Genomic DNA, 14,649 nt, shown 5'->3' on the forward strand with positions numbered 1-14,649 from the left:
ATGGATATATGTAAAAATTAATTTAATATTTGATATTAAATTAATTAAGTTTTGTTTAAAAATTAATTTATGAAATTAATTTTATAAAATTAAAATTTTCAGTTTTAAAATCAAAATGGTTTTTTTTTTTTTTTTTTTAAAAAAAAAAATCAAGTTTTGATTTTGAGTTAAAATTGAAAAATTGGAAAAACAAGTTTTTCCATTATCCATATTCTTCATGCTCACACACTTTTCATTTCCTCTTCTTCATTAACTTCAAGCATGACCTGGAACTCATGCAACTCTCTTCCTTGCATGATGATTTGCAATATATTGAAGAGATTGGATTGAATTTGAGACATGCAATCAAGAGAGAATTTTAGAGAAAATTCGTGTTGAAGAAAGTGTTCTTGAACAAGATTGCTGTTGTGAGCAATTCTCCATAATCACTTAATTCAAGCTTATTCTGAGTCCCACAACTCAATCTAGAGCACCAAGAGAATAGTGGGGAAGATCTTAAGGTGGTCTACAACAAGATTCAGAGAAGATTGTAGTTGGAGATCGAGCTTTGAAGAGGTTCTACAAAGGTATGTCATGAAATTCACTTGTTTTCTGCAAGAGCATGCTTTATATTTTGCCAAAATTAATGAATTAGAGTGCTTAGATGATCCTTGTTACTTCCGCTGCTGCTGATACATTCCTACATGATCGAGTATGAACGATCGAGTATGATCGAGTATGTTCAAGCACTTAGATGATATACGATACACGGAAAGAAAATGACGGTGAGATACGAAACACGTTTCGGAAATGGGCCCACAAACAATTAAAATCAGTGAGATAGGATAATGGACCTCCAAACACTGAGATGATATAGGATATGGGTATATACCATCTCATGTTGAGCCCCCAAATAGCCCCTTAATATTCCTTTTTGCTACCCCTACAATTTTTCAAAAACAAAAAATGCAACGAGAACAAGAGGCTATAGAGGTCAAATCAAGAGTAAGAAGAGTGAGGAGGGGAGAGGAAAAAGGTAGGGAATAAAAGGGGTAAGACAAATTAAAATAATGAGATTATGAGTACCTTATTTTGGTTAAAGAAAAGGACAAAATGTACCTTATTTTGGTAAATATGGATTATGAGTAATAAGGAAATAAATATGAAGACAATAAGATAGTGTGTAATTTGAAGATTAGAAATTAATGAAAAGGCTTGAAACTAGTTTATTGAAGGAGAATTTAAGTCATAAAATACAAGGTTGCGGAGAGAGGGTTTGAGAATACAATGGATGTTTGTTTAAGATGTTATTTCTTAGCTTAAAGAAGTGACCAAATAAGTAACTTCATACATGATGATTATATTGATGTTTCAGAAAAAATACGAATTGGAGGGCCTTACGACTGAGTCTTGCACATCAAAAGTTTGTGAGTGATTTATTTTATGAAATATTTTATTATTAGTTAAATATTATGAGATTTCATGAAATTTATGATTATGTATGATTTTAGAAAAATTGAAATATTTCCAAAAAAATGTTTAAGAAGTCAAGATTTTCAAGAAAAATCATGTTTTACTAGGGATATATGTTTTAAAGTATCTTAGAGAAAATGTGTTTTATGTGAAATTCTGGACTTGTGAAAATGTTTATAAAGAAAAATCATGGTTTTTGAATGATTTACAAGATATGTGAAAGTAAAATTTTCAAAAGTGACCACTTCTAATATTAAGGTTGAAGTGGTTTTCAAACCACTAGATCGTTGTACACATAGTGCTTTCCCACTGCACGATGTGAATGTGTTTTCATAATGTAGTCATGATATAATACATGAGGCCTTTGTAACACACTTCAACACACACATAATGCTTTCGGTCGTGTGTCGGAGTGTTTTATCTTTTGGGGGCTGCTTTGCATGCATGTACAATTATGTTTCTCTGTTATTTACCTTGAGAGTACTCAATGAACAATATGTCCACACTTTCTCTGCTTTGAATTTGGAGCTTGGTTGATGTATATTACAAACATGTTTCTCTATTATATACGTCGAGTACCTCCATATATAGTATGACCACGTATGTGTTGGGTTTCATGTCCTAAAACTCCTAGTTTATAAAATGATAAACATTTTCTATAATCAATATACTTATTATTGATTTCATAAATTGTATAAAAGTCTAAATCCAATAAACTAAGACCCATAATTATTGTATGGGTACTTGAACTTTATATAGAGACATAAGAGCGGATTAGATTCGAGTAAATAGTCAAAATGATCTATGATACATGAATAAGGTTGGGTACCTTATTCTGGTAACACCATTGGATGTGGCCTACTCTGTAGTTGTTACAAAGAGTTGTAAAGTGCTACATATGATGTGATCCTAATTCGTATATGTTATGACATGAGGAGTGAGGGTGTCCTATGCAATGAGTTTGTATAAAATTGGGACCAAGAAATAAGTCACTCTTACTTTATAACGTTGTTTACTGTTTAAGACTGACTAGTTTGCCTAGATGACCTAGGTAACTCGATCTTAATCCTGAGCTAACTATGAAGTCCTGTTTATTTGAGATTGCCATTAGATTTGCATAGGTAAGGGTTGGCTCAACAGCGCCGTCCCAATAAGACTCTCATTTAGGGGTAAGACCGGATTGATAACTTTAGACATAGGGTGCAAGACGGAGTTCATGCCTACCCGATTTAGGGATAGAAGAAAAGTTGTTCTCTCAAGTATTGAATTCAAGTCTTGAACAAGGGGCCCCACCTTCTCACTGAGGCTGAGAGAGTTTGATTTACTGATTGGATCATAATCCAGTTGTTCATTAGAGGATCAGTAAGGACTTGAGGAATAAGACGTAATCTCGGGGGTAAAACAGATATTTAACCCAGCCGTTATTACGAACAAGCTGTGAACACAAGAAGAAATTCAGCCTTTAATGTCGGTTGGAAAAAGTGAAATCGGATGTATAATGTCAATTTTTTTTAAAAAAAAACGGATCTTTAATGTTGGTTTTAAACCGACATTGAAGATGGACTTGTGTAATGTTTTTTTTTTTATTATTAAATAATATATCCCTAGTTTATACCTTATGTTGCGCCGTTCACCACCCCTTTCTTCAGCATCACCCAAACCCTATTATACATCGCCCAAGCAGAGAAAGTCCCTCAAGGCCACGAAAACGTCACCGCTTTGATCGACTACTTCCATCATCTAGGGCTCGATGTCCTCGATTTAGTCGCACTCTCCGGCTCCCACACCATCGACCGAGCCGCCTGCCATACCTTCCAAGATAGGCGAATCAAGAATCTTGCTTATTTCAAGAATACTGCTTATTCCAAGATAGTCCTCAGCATCGACGTCCTCGATTCAATACTTCTTATTTTAAGAATCTTCAGAAGAAATTAGGGCTTCTGGATTCGATACTGCTTATTTCAAGAATCTCATTTTTGTTTCTTACGAAAATGATCTTAGGTTACATTTTATTTCTCTCCTCTCTCTCTCAGATTTCAGAAAAACCTTCGTAGACGGCGAAGAGAACTGAAACCGAAAGCTATCAAAAATGGCGATAAAAAATGTCAAAAAAGCCAATCTCTTGGATCATCACTCCCTCAAACACCTACTCGATGAATCTGTTTTTGATGTAATTCAATTAGATCTTTTTCGCATCAATTTTAATCTAGATTTGAGCTTTTTCCTTGCAGATTGTCACCATTCGTGGCTATGTTGAAGACGTGAGGTTGAGTAATGTCAAATTGATTATGGGCACTTTCATCATCATAGCTTTGGTGGCTCAATTTTACAAGAAGAAATTCCCTGAAAATCGCGATTTCTTGATCGGCTGCATTATATTATATCCTTATTTTGAATTGCGTGTTCTTTTTTCGGTTTAGATCTTCCGTTAATAGATTGAGTTTCATTTCTTGATTGATATTGGATTAAATGGTGGATGTTTTCGAATGCAGAATCGCGTTGTACTCTGAATCTTACGCCATTTTCTTAGATTATTAGGTTTTGATTTCATTTAATGAAATGAAAATCATTGGATGGTGCCTCTCATGTGATCTTTAACTCTGGCAAGTATGTAGTTTTTAATGGGATCTTGCAGTTTATTGTTTACACAAAGGAGAAGAACGCAATTTTGTTCACATATCCTCCTGCAGTAAGTTTCTTTAACTTTTAGAACAATCCTGTTTTCTAGCCCATTTGTATGTTCGTGCATTAGATTTTTTTTCCCTCTTGAGTTGTAATACTATTTGGCTACATTTTAGGGTTTCTGAATATAAACCAGCTAAAGAAACCACAAAGTGCTAAGAGTTTGGTAATGCGATACATTTTGCATTAGATTTTTTTTCCCTCTTGAGTTGTAATACTATTTGGCTACATTTTAGGGTTTCTGAATATAAACCAGCTACAGAAACCCCAAAGTGCTAAGAGTTTGGTAATGCGATACATTTTTTGTTTCGTCATTCATCTATACTTCTTAGGGGAGAGAGGAATACTAGAGCATTAAAGATTTGGAGAAAGACTCTATTGATGTTTGATTCGTTGTTAGTTCAGGTTTCTTTTTGAGTTTTGATATCAAATATCTTTTGTAAACATTCTAAAGGTATTATTTTGCACAAAGGGAGTCCCTGTATTCTTTATTTTTTATCAGTGAGAGTTGCTGTTTTTAATCCCCCAAAAAACTAAAAAGCCTTCTTAACTTGCATATAGAGTTTGACTTCAGAAAAAGCATAACAAAACTTCGCCAATAGTTTTTTTGTAATATTGTTGGCTTTGCAGTTTCAAATTAATGTAAAGCTGAGTTGTTCGAGTGTGTTCTGAAAAATGTCCTTTTTCTTTTTAGATAAAGATGAACGGAATCATGTTTGGGTAATGGTTTCAAAACATTGTTCTCTCTCTTTTAGTTTGTTTACGTAGATGACATGTTTCTCGAATAACTGAAGTTCTTACTTCCATTTTCCATCAACTTGTGAACAATAATTGTAAATTTTACATTTCAATCTGTGACTGCCCCTTCTCAAATGGGCTCTTATTTAAAGTTTCTCTGAATATACTGGCACTTTTTAGAAGAATCAACTTCTTTGCTTCTTCGTGACTAGAAATTTGGAAGCTTTTCTTATAAGTTTAAGGTTTTTATTTTTTATTATTATTTTTTTAAAAATTTATAATTTTATTCGAGATTTCTTTGCCATTTTTTTTAAGTCTTTTATTAGTGAGTTACCCCTCCATTTTTGGAGTAGGTTGTTATTAGGATACTTCTGGAGTTGGGAAGAGGCTTTCGTTTACGTTTTTTTTCTTTCAAGAATGATAGAATGACACCATGTATAAATATTCTCTATGATTCTGGGCAATTTGTTTGGACTTTATAACTTTTCCAATGCTCTCTAAAACTGCATACATGCTAAACTTTTTGAGATCACTGGTAATCTTGTTGCAATTTTCTTTGCACAGGGTTCCTTCACCAGCACTGGATTAGTAGTCTCTTCAAAGTTGCCCAGATTCTCAGATCTGTATACACTGACCATATCTAGTTCAGATCCCAAATCAATATCTGCTAATGAACCAGTTCAATTTACCAATAGTGTCACTCGTTGGTCTCTTTCTCTTTCCATTACATTATGGAATCTAGTTTCTCAAATATGTTTCTGTACAGTTACGAACCAAAGATATACTATCTTGCAGGTTTACTAAGGATGGAGTTTTAGTTGGGGGCTCTTCTGGAAAGATGTCGAAGCACTGATCGATGATTATACTAGAGAACCAAAGAAGAGCAAGTGATTTCTTAAACAAGCCTTCTTTAATAGGGATCTAACTTTCAAGTAAAGTAACCGCTTTCAATTTTTAATGCCTTCTTTTTTATTACTAGCGGACTGAAATATATTGACCCTAAATTTTCAATATTGTTTTTGCTAATAGGAATATACTGTCTCTTGAAGTCTCTTAGCCCATATGAAAACCACAAGCGACATAGCTGTTTTTCCTTTAGATCTTAGCGGGAATATATGCTCCTATAGCATAATGTTTGATTGAACTTGTTTCTTTTTCATTCTAGTGGTGAGCATGAACCCTTGGTAGAGATGGATTTGCTGTTAGTTTGTTTAAAATTTATTGAGGATTTGTTTGGAACAACTTTCTAAGTGAAAAAGGACGGTATATTTAAGCACTTAGAAACTCATTTAAAACCGGCTCTAATCCATCCTATTAGACTTCTAGTTTCTTCTCGTCCTTTCAACAAATTCCACTGAATCTTTTAATTTTTCACCTCTCGATTGCTTTCATGACTCTAATGATATGAAAATTCATGTTTGAGAAGTTATAGTGTACCTATTTCTCTTAAGACCATATTGGATTAGAATGTAACACCCGTTTATGACTCATGGGTACTATTTATTTGTAGTTTAGATTTGATTCAAGGTGCTCGAGTTTGTAGGTCGCACTATGGTAGTTTGTGGGTTATTCATGCACTATGGTAGTCTTTGTGACAACTTTTGAGGTTTGAAGTATATTGTAAGCTAAATTTGCTTATTGATGTATGTGTTCTTGAATATTCATTTTTTTTGGGAATTTTGATAGTTCTGTTGAGAACAAGTGGTTGTGAAATATTTTTGGGAGTGTGTTTCTTTGAATAGGTTCAAGGTAAATTTTTGGTTTTGTTGTGGTACCATCGTTCTGCTGTCGAAAATTTTCCATTGTCTTCTTACCTCATATCTAGGTAACCAAGCTTCTCTTCTTCAAGATCTTGAAAAAGAAAATTCTCTCATTTATTCAACTATTGAGTTTTTTTGTTTTTCAGATGTAACAAAGGAGTAAATATTTGGTATCGCAACCTCTTTATGGTTTTTCTTGGGGAACTTTAGATCCAACACATTCACTACAAGAATTTTGCCTTGAATGTACCATTTATGCACATTCCCAATAAACACGGTTAGTTGAATATGAATTCTTATCACATTTTCACTTTCAATCCTTTGTCTTAAACGATCCTTTGAACAACAGTGGTCAGACAAAGATGCCTATAACTAGACACTATTGAAGCTAGGGGGTTGGTTCAAGAAGAATTATGAAGGGATCCATACTTACCTAGTGGAGAGAGACAGTAATCTCATAATGTTTGTAAAATCATAATGTTTGTATTACTTTGTAATTTGTGTTTTCAAGGCCTAAATTATTGTACAGCCTATTAAATTATAATTTTATAGTAGAATTTGTGGATTAAAGGTAATAAATTTATAATCCATACATGAATAATATGTCATAGCCCACAACGTTCAATGATGATGTGTCATGTTATACTTTTTGACAAAAAATTGGATTTGGCAACGAAATTTAAAAAAAAAACGGACAGATTCGGGTTTCAATGTCGGTTAATAATTTAAAAAAAAAAAAGAGGCTTTAATGTCGGTTGCAATCGACATTAAAGACCTTTAATGTTGGTCGGAAATTTCACTGAAGGTCTTTAATGTCGGTTGCAACCGACATTGAAGGCTGTGTTATTAAAGTCCTTTAATGTCGGTTTAAAACCGACATTAAAGGCAATCGACATTAAAGGGCTTTAATAACACTATCTTTAATGTTGGTTGTCAACTGACATTAAATCCCTTTAATGTTGGTTTCCCGAATTTCTTCTAGTGGAAGGGTCGACTTGCTAATTATGGTTAAATCATGTAGACATTATGTCTACAGTGAGAGGAGTGCAACATGGGCTTTAGTGGAGTGACCCATTAGTTAACGAATGAGAATTAATCTTGTCTAATGAGTTTAGCCAATTAATCTTGGATCGTCTAATGAGTTTAGCTAATTAATCTTGGATCGTTGGAGCCCATGATCTGTAGGTCCATGAGGTTCCCTTACTAGCTTGTAATAAGTTAATTTGAATTGTTCAAATTAGAATTAAGGGAATTAGTAATTATATGAGATATAATTATATGTTTAATTTAAGAATTAAACGGAATAGGAGAATTTATATATTTAAATATGATTTAAATATATAAAGATAGATACGTGTTAAAATTAATTTAATATTTGATATTAAATTAATTAAGCTTTATTTAATAATTAATTTATGAAATTAATTAATATTTTTAGTTTTAAAATCAAAATAGATTTTATAAAATCATTTTTGATTTTATGATAAAATTGAAAAAGAAAAAAACAAATCACACAAAATGTAAAAAGATCTTCCATTATCCATCTCTTTAGTTGCTCACTCAAATGACATTCACTTTGTCTTGTCTTCTTCAAGCATGAGTTACAACTCATGCAACTCTCTCCTTTGCATGTTGATCTGCAATATAATGAAGAGATTCGAGTGAAAATCGGGTATGCAATCTATAGAGAATTTGAGAGAAAATTCGGTTTGAAGAAAGAGTTCTTCAACAAGATTACTGCAGTGAGCATTTTTCCTTCATTCCTAGATTTAAGCTTGTTTTGAGTCCCACAATTCAATCTAGAGAACCAAAAGAATAGTGGAAAAGATTGGAGCGAAAATCGGGCATGCAATCTATAGAGAATTTGAGAGAAAATTCGGTTTCAAGAAAGAGTTCTTCAAATGGATTACTGCAGTGAGCATTTCTCCTTCATCCCTAAATTCAAGCTTATTTTGAGTCCCACAACTCAATCTAGAGCACCAAGAGAATAGTGGGAAAGATCTTGAGGTCTGCAACAAGATTTAGAGAAGATAGCAGCTGGAGAAGAAGTTTTGAAGAAGTTCTACCAGAGGTATGTCTTGAAACTCACTTGTTTTCTGCAAGAGCATGCTTTATATTTTGCCAAAATTAGTGAATTTAAGTTCTTAGATGATCCTTGTGCTTCCACTGTTGTTGATACAATCTTACAGTATGGTACATATTTAGTGATGTTTTATACAAGTTCATGTTTACGATTGTAAGAGAATGCTCATGGTTTTATTCATGCGATAGTCATTACGTCTCCAAATTACTCATGATTCATATTTGTTTACAGAACTCAAATTTCTATTCAGTATAATTATATAATTTTCTCAAATTATTTTCCTATAAACTTTCACCACTCACTAGGCATTTTAGCTCAACCTTTTATAATTGTTTCTCCCCACCTAGTTGCTATTGAGTTTCAACAGGAATTAGCTTATCAAAAGTTATCACCAGACTCATCAGTTTATTGTTATGTGTAACGAAGCATGGAATTTTGTAAGAGTGTAGTATGTAATGATTCGACACCCTAAGACTCAAGCTAGGCCGTTGCTATAAACATGCATGCATGAAATTTAAAACGAAATTTGTTCATAGCTTAATAAAAACCAAATGAATAATTTAAATTAAATAATGTCATTAAAATCAAATAATTGAAATCCAAGTCACAGGGTACCCAACAAAAACAAATCATAAAACAAATCTAGATAATTTCTTTAAAAGTAAAAAATGCAAATACTAAAACTGTGAGATCCAAATATCAAGAATATAAATTAAAGACAAGAAAATAAAATCTTGGAAACATGAACGGAAGCATATGACTATTCCCAGTAGCCCGATCACGAATTTCGTTTATCATTCACTGGCACGTCCTTACCTTTACTTGAAAAAAAAATAAGCATGAAAAGGATGAGTATAAAATACTCGGTAAGTAACCTCACTACTGAGGATCAGGCTAAGCATCTATGTCCTCTAGATGTCATTCTCTAATGGGACGTACATAATTCTCTAGTTATCATGGAACGACAAATAAATGACTAGTTGAGTCCACCCCAACGTAGTTTAAAAGTACCTACAATCTCTGGTGAATCCCGAAAGAAACACAAACCTCTGATAAAATCTCGAAGGAGCTCACCACCTCTTGTGAATCCTGTAGGAAACACAACCTCTAGTGAATCCCGAAGGAAACACAATCTCTGGTGAATCCCAAAGGAAACACAAACCTCTGGTGAATCTTGTAGGAAGTCACCACCTCTAGTAGGTATCTAAGTAGCGATAAGTGAAACTATCACTAACATAAATATAACATGCGTCATAAACATAGTCCCACAACATACAAATACAATTATCATATTTATAGTTCATCCAACCAATCATATAAATAACTATAACATAGTCCATGCTAGCATTCATAACATTTTGCATATATAATTAAGGCAACTCATTTAACCTCATGTAATTCAATATAATCAACCTCAGAATCCTCAAACGAAAGCTGAAATTTCATCGCCTGACACACAGGTAGTTCCAGTAGTAAGATTACTTACCTCGAAGTTAAATTCAGATGTTAATCCAAGCAAATAGTCTCCAACAAAATAAATCCTAAATTAATTCCTCTATCACCCAAACACAAACACTCAATTTCAATCCTTAGAGCCAAAACCAAAACATACAAAATTTACTCCAATGATCACGAATCAACATACCCAAACGAAGCTTGATCTACAAACATTCCCAAGATTTCAACTCCAAAATCTCCCCTTAATCAGATTCTAATTCTAACGGACGACGACTTGAAACCTTCAAAATACCAGAATTAAGCCAACATTTAATTCAATAGTTAGTGGGTGCCATAAACCAACAACAAGGACCACAAGCCTTACCAATTCTTTGCCCGCTCTTGTCATGAACCAAACAGACAGTAACACCCTTCTTTCCAAATCTCATCCTAACATTAAACCCTGTTTAATATGAACAAATCAAAGTTAAAACTTACTGGGCATCCCAAAATTCTTCAAAAACTCGACCAAAAAAATGGATCTTACCCCAAATCCAAAATATGACAAAAAAATGGTGACCGAAATTTGCATGGTAGACCAGCAGCGGCGAAAAATCATTAAAACTAGATGGACAGAGCAGCGTGCTAGAGAGTGAGATCGACGACTGGATTTAAGATGATCTACTGGTGGCGAGAGTGAGAGAGAGAGAGATGAGCAGACGACAACAACTGATCTGCTCGTTAAGTAGCGGATCGAACGTGTAGCGGCTGGCAGAGAACAAAGGGCGTGGGCGGCACAGATGAAGGTGTGGGGGGGCTAGCTGGAGGCGAGCAATGGTGCGAACTACTGGGCGAAGGGACGAGCGATGGCACACACACACACGCACGTGTTGGATCTGTTACAATCTATATAGGTGCCACTTTCCTCCTTAAAGAACTTTCGTCTTGGAAAGTTCATTCCTAAAAAGGCTCTTGGTACAGGGCTCTCACCTCATCCTCTCGCTCTCAAGTAGCCACCTCGAACTGGTGATTCTACCATAGAACTTTCACAAGTGCTATCTCTCGGTTGTGTAACATCTTCACCTCCCTGGCGAGGATTCTTAAAGGCTTCTCTTAATAACTCAAGTTTTCATTCAACCGTAATGGTTCAAAGTCCACTACATGTGTTGGATCTGTCACATAGTTCCTCAGCATCGAAACATGGAAAACATTATGAACTGAAGAGTGTGACGGTGGCAACGTTAATCGACAAGCTATAAGACCAATTCGCTCCAAAACCTCGAAAGGCCCAATAAATCGAAACTCAACTTTCCCTTTCTTCCAAACCTCGGAACACCTTTCATAGGTGCCATTTTCTAGAACACTCTATCACCAGTCTCAAACTCTCTGTCTTCACGCCTAACATTTGCATAACTTTTCTATCAGCTCTGAGTTGTTTGCATACGAGGTCTAATCTTCTACATTACCTCATTCATGGTTTGTCCTAGCTCAGGTACTGGCAACTTCCTCTCACCAACCTCATCCCAACATACTAGAGACCTGCAACTCTTTCCATATAGGGTCTCAAATGGCAACATGTCAAATGCAGTCGAGATTCCCAACTTCTTGAAAACTAAATCGCACAGGCGTGCAATATATCCTCCAAAATTTGGTTCAAACGTTTTGTCTATCCGTCAATCTATGGGTGAAAAGTCGTACTAAAATCTAATTGAGTACCGATAACGGGCAGAATTGCACGTTATTACAGTGCTAAGTTATTAAACAATGCAGGGTTACGTTGATAAAATATATAGGATTGCGTCCAAAAAGCATTAAGTTTGTAACATTGCGATCGCATACGTTCATCGCATAAAAACAGTTAACTATTATATTTTTGTGTAAAATATGTGTTGACGCAAAGCGTAAAATGCAATCACAAGGAAGCAACGGTCGAGCGCAGCGTTACCACAAGGCTTTGCGGTGATTTGTGCTCGCAAACATCTGTTGAAGAAGGATTGCCGCATAAAGCCGCTGCAACTTGGTGGGTGCATCTGGGTGAAAAGCATAATAAATCACGATGGGACAGAACGCTGGTGACGGTCGAGTCCGAATTAAGTTGATAAGCCGTTAACAAACTACTGTAACAAGTACACTCAACTTTTCGATGACAAATATTTTGTGCATCAGACAGAGAATTATTGCCATCCCATCTGTGCAATTATAAGAGAGAAGAAGCCTTTCACCCAGAAGCTCTATAAATACCAAAGGCAACCTTCAGTGAAGGAGTTCAGCTGGTTCGATTAGTTCGTCTAGTTCGGATAGTTAGAGAATTTTCCCTTAGATAGAATATCCTTGTTCTTAGTTTTTCTTTTATTTAAAGCGGAAGCGAGAGAAGCGAGATTGTGCCGATAGATCATTCCGGTGAACTTGGGAGAGTGCCGGAAGTGTCGAGATCAGAGAGAGGGCCAGCTCCTACGGAAGCAGGAATATCTTTTGAACAGAATAGAGTTGACAGTGTAAAAGCCTTGGGAAGCAAGGGATTGCTACCAGGCTCTCTATCCTTATTTTCCATTGTCATTTTGTACTTAAACTTATCTATAGAAATGGAATTTACTTCTCTATATCTGCTCACTCTCTGTTTGTTACGCATCAGTAGCTAAATCTGTCAAATGGGTTGAGAAGCATTTAGCTAGCATAACTGGGGATCTTCAATCTATGCGATTATCTTGTATTATGTATGCTTCATTCGTCCATTAGGGATACTCAGGAGGGTAGTCTAAGGACAGAATCTAGGCTTGAAAAAGTCAGGTTAGAATCTAGGCTCAGGAGAGTTAGATTGAACGTATAATCAAGAGATAGGAGCTTAGGAATAAACATTGTTTGCTATTAACGAATCACATGCATCCTAGAGATAGGATATGATTGTATGCAGTCACCTTGTCTTTGTGTGCATCTTGCATCATCGCATTGGAAAAAAGTAGAGACTTAAGAATTAGCTCTATAGACATTATTACATGCAACACATGCTTCTTAGAACTAGGAGCACTGCATTTGCATTGGAAAATGATTTGCTGTCGCATGAGTGTAGCATGATCACATAGTTTGAACGCATCCTCGGGAAACGCTAGCTAAAGACCTTCTCAACCTGTTCCTCTGCATACTCAGTGTATCTACCACATAATCAATCTTTTTCTCAAATCTGCTGCATACTTTTGTTACCGCATATAACAACCCAAAACCAACTCTTTAATTTATCAGTTACCGCAAAGTCTTCTTGAAAATTATCCCCACATACTGTTTTCCCTAGTCCCTGAGTTCGACCCTGGACTTACCAGGAAACTCAGTGGAGTTTATACTTGGATTTCAATAAGAAAACTTGTTGCTCAACGCATTTCCATCATTGCATTTCATTCCATTATTTCATCACATAAAACAACGCATCAAGTACCCATAATAATTTGAAGACTCTTCCAAAAGTGAGATGTAAAACGAGGGTCTCTGTCTGACACAATGGACATAGGTACTCCGTGTAATCTCACCACCTCCTTCATGTATATGCACCCATTTATTTATTGAAAAAGTAGGCTTCCCCGGTATGAAATGTGCTAGCTTAGTGAGTTTGTCTACTACAACCCAGATTATGGTGAAACCCTTTGTTGTTCGGGGCAACCTCATAATGAAGCCATAGACATATTCTCCCACTTCTGCTTAAGGGCTGCAATAAACCTACTGGCTTTTGCCTCAGAGCTTTCACTTTCTGGCATACCAAGCACTTACTAATGAACTCAACTATCTCTCTTTTCATGTCATTCCACCAGTAGCAATGCTTCAAGTCCTGGTACATCTTGGTACTGCCATAATGTATTGAAAATGGGGAACTATGAGCTTCCAACAACAAATTGTTCTTAAGGTCACTACTTGTCGGTATGCATAAGCCTCCCTGTTAAAGAAAATCATTCTCCATGAGTACAGAGAACTCACCACCCTTCCCTAACTCCTCCTTGCAAACTTTCTCAACCAGGTAAGGATCACTCCACTGAGCATTGATAATCCTCTTCCTTAAACTAGGTTGCCCGACAATTGTGCAAACTGTGTCGTGACTTCCTCCACTACTACTGCAATCTCAGCCTATTCAAGATCCTTACATAAATGAGTCTGTCTAATAATAAGGGCTACTGAATGAGCTACCTTCCTTTTTAAAGCATCTGCTACTACATTCGCTTCTTGAATGGTACAAAACCTCACAATCATAATCCTTCACCAACTCCAACCACCTACGCTGTTTCATGTTCAACTCCTTTTGAGTGAAGAAGTGTTTTAAACTCTTATGGTCGGTGAAAATCTGTATCTTTTCTCCATATAAATAATGTCTCCAGATCTTTAAAGCAAAAATCACTGCTGCCAATTCCAAATCATGGGTGGGGTAGTTTCGTTCATGATTCTTCAATTGATAAAAGGCATAAGCAACTACTTTACCTTGCTGCATTAGCATGAATCCCAATCCTTTCTTGGAGGCAT

At 35.5% G+C, this 14,649-nt stretch overlaps 1 pseudogene across 1 annotated transcript; it reads left to right on the forward strand.

Moving 5' to 3' along the window:
* The first annotated feature begins 3,088 nt into the window (after positions 1 to 3,088).
* On the forward strand, positions 3,089 to 7,260 carry LOC120067563 (signal peptidase complex subunit 2-like; annotated as a pseudogene). The gene is made up of 7 exons (XR_016525196.1): positions 3,089 to 3,832; positions 4,060 to 4,141; positions 5,437 to 5,579; positions 5,668 to 5,804; positions 6,615 to 6,697; positions 6,779 to 6,909; positions 6,982 to 7,260. The product of XR_016525196.1 is annotated as a signal peptidase complex subunit 2-like (transcript).
* The last annotated feature ends 7,389 nt before the right edge of the window (positions 7,261 to 14,649 follow it).

Source organism: Benincasa hispida, chromosome 12 (genome assembly GCF_027475165.1).
Source record: "Benincasa hispida cultivar pf3 chromosome 12, pf3_genome.v1.1, whole genome shotgun sequence".
Taxonomy (NCBI): Eukaryota; Viridiplantae; Streptophyta; class Magnoliopsida; order Cucurbitales; family Cucurbitaceae; genus Benincasa; species Benincasa hispida.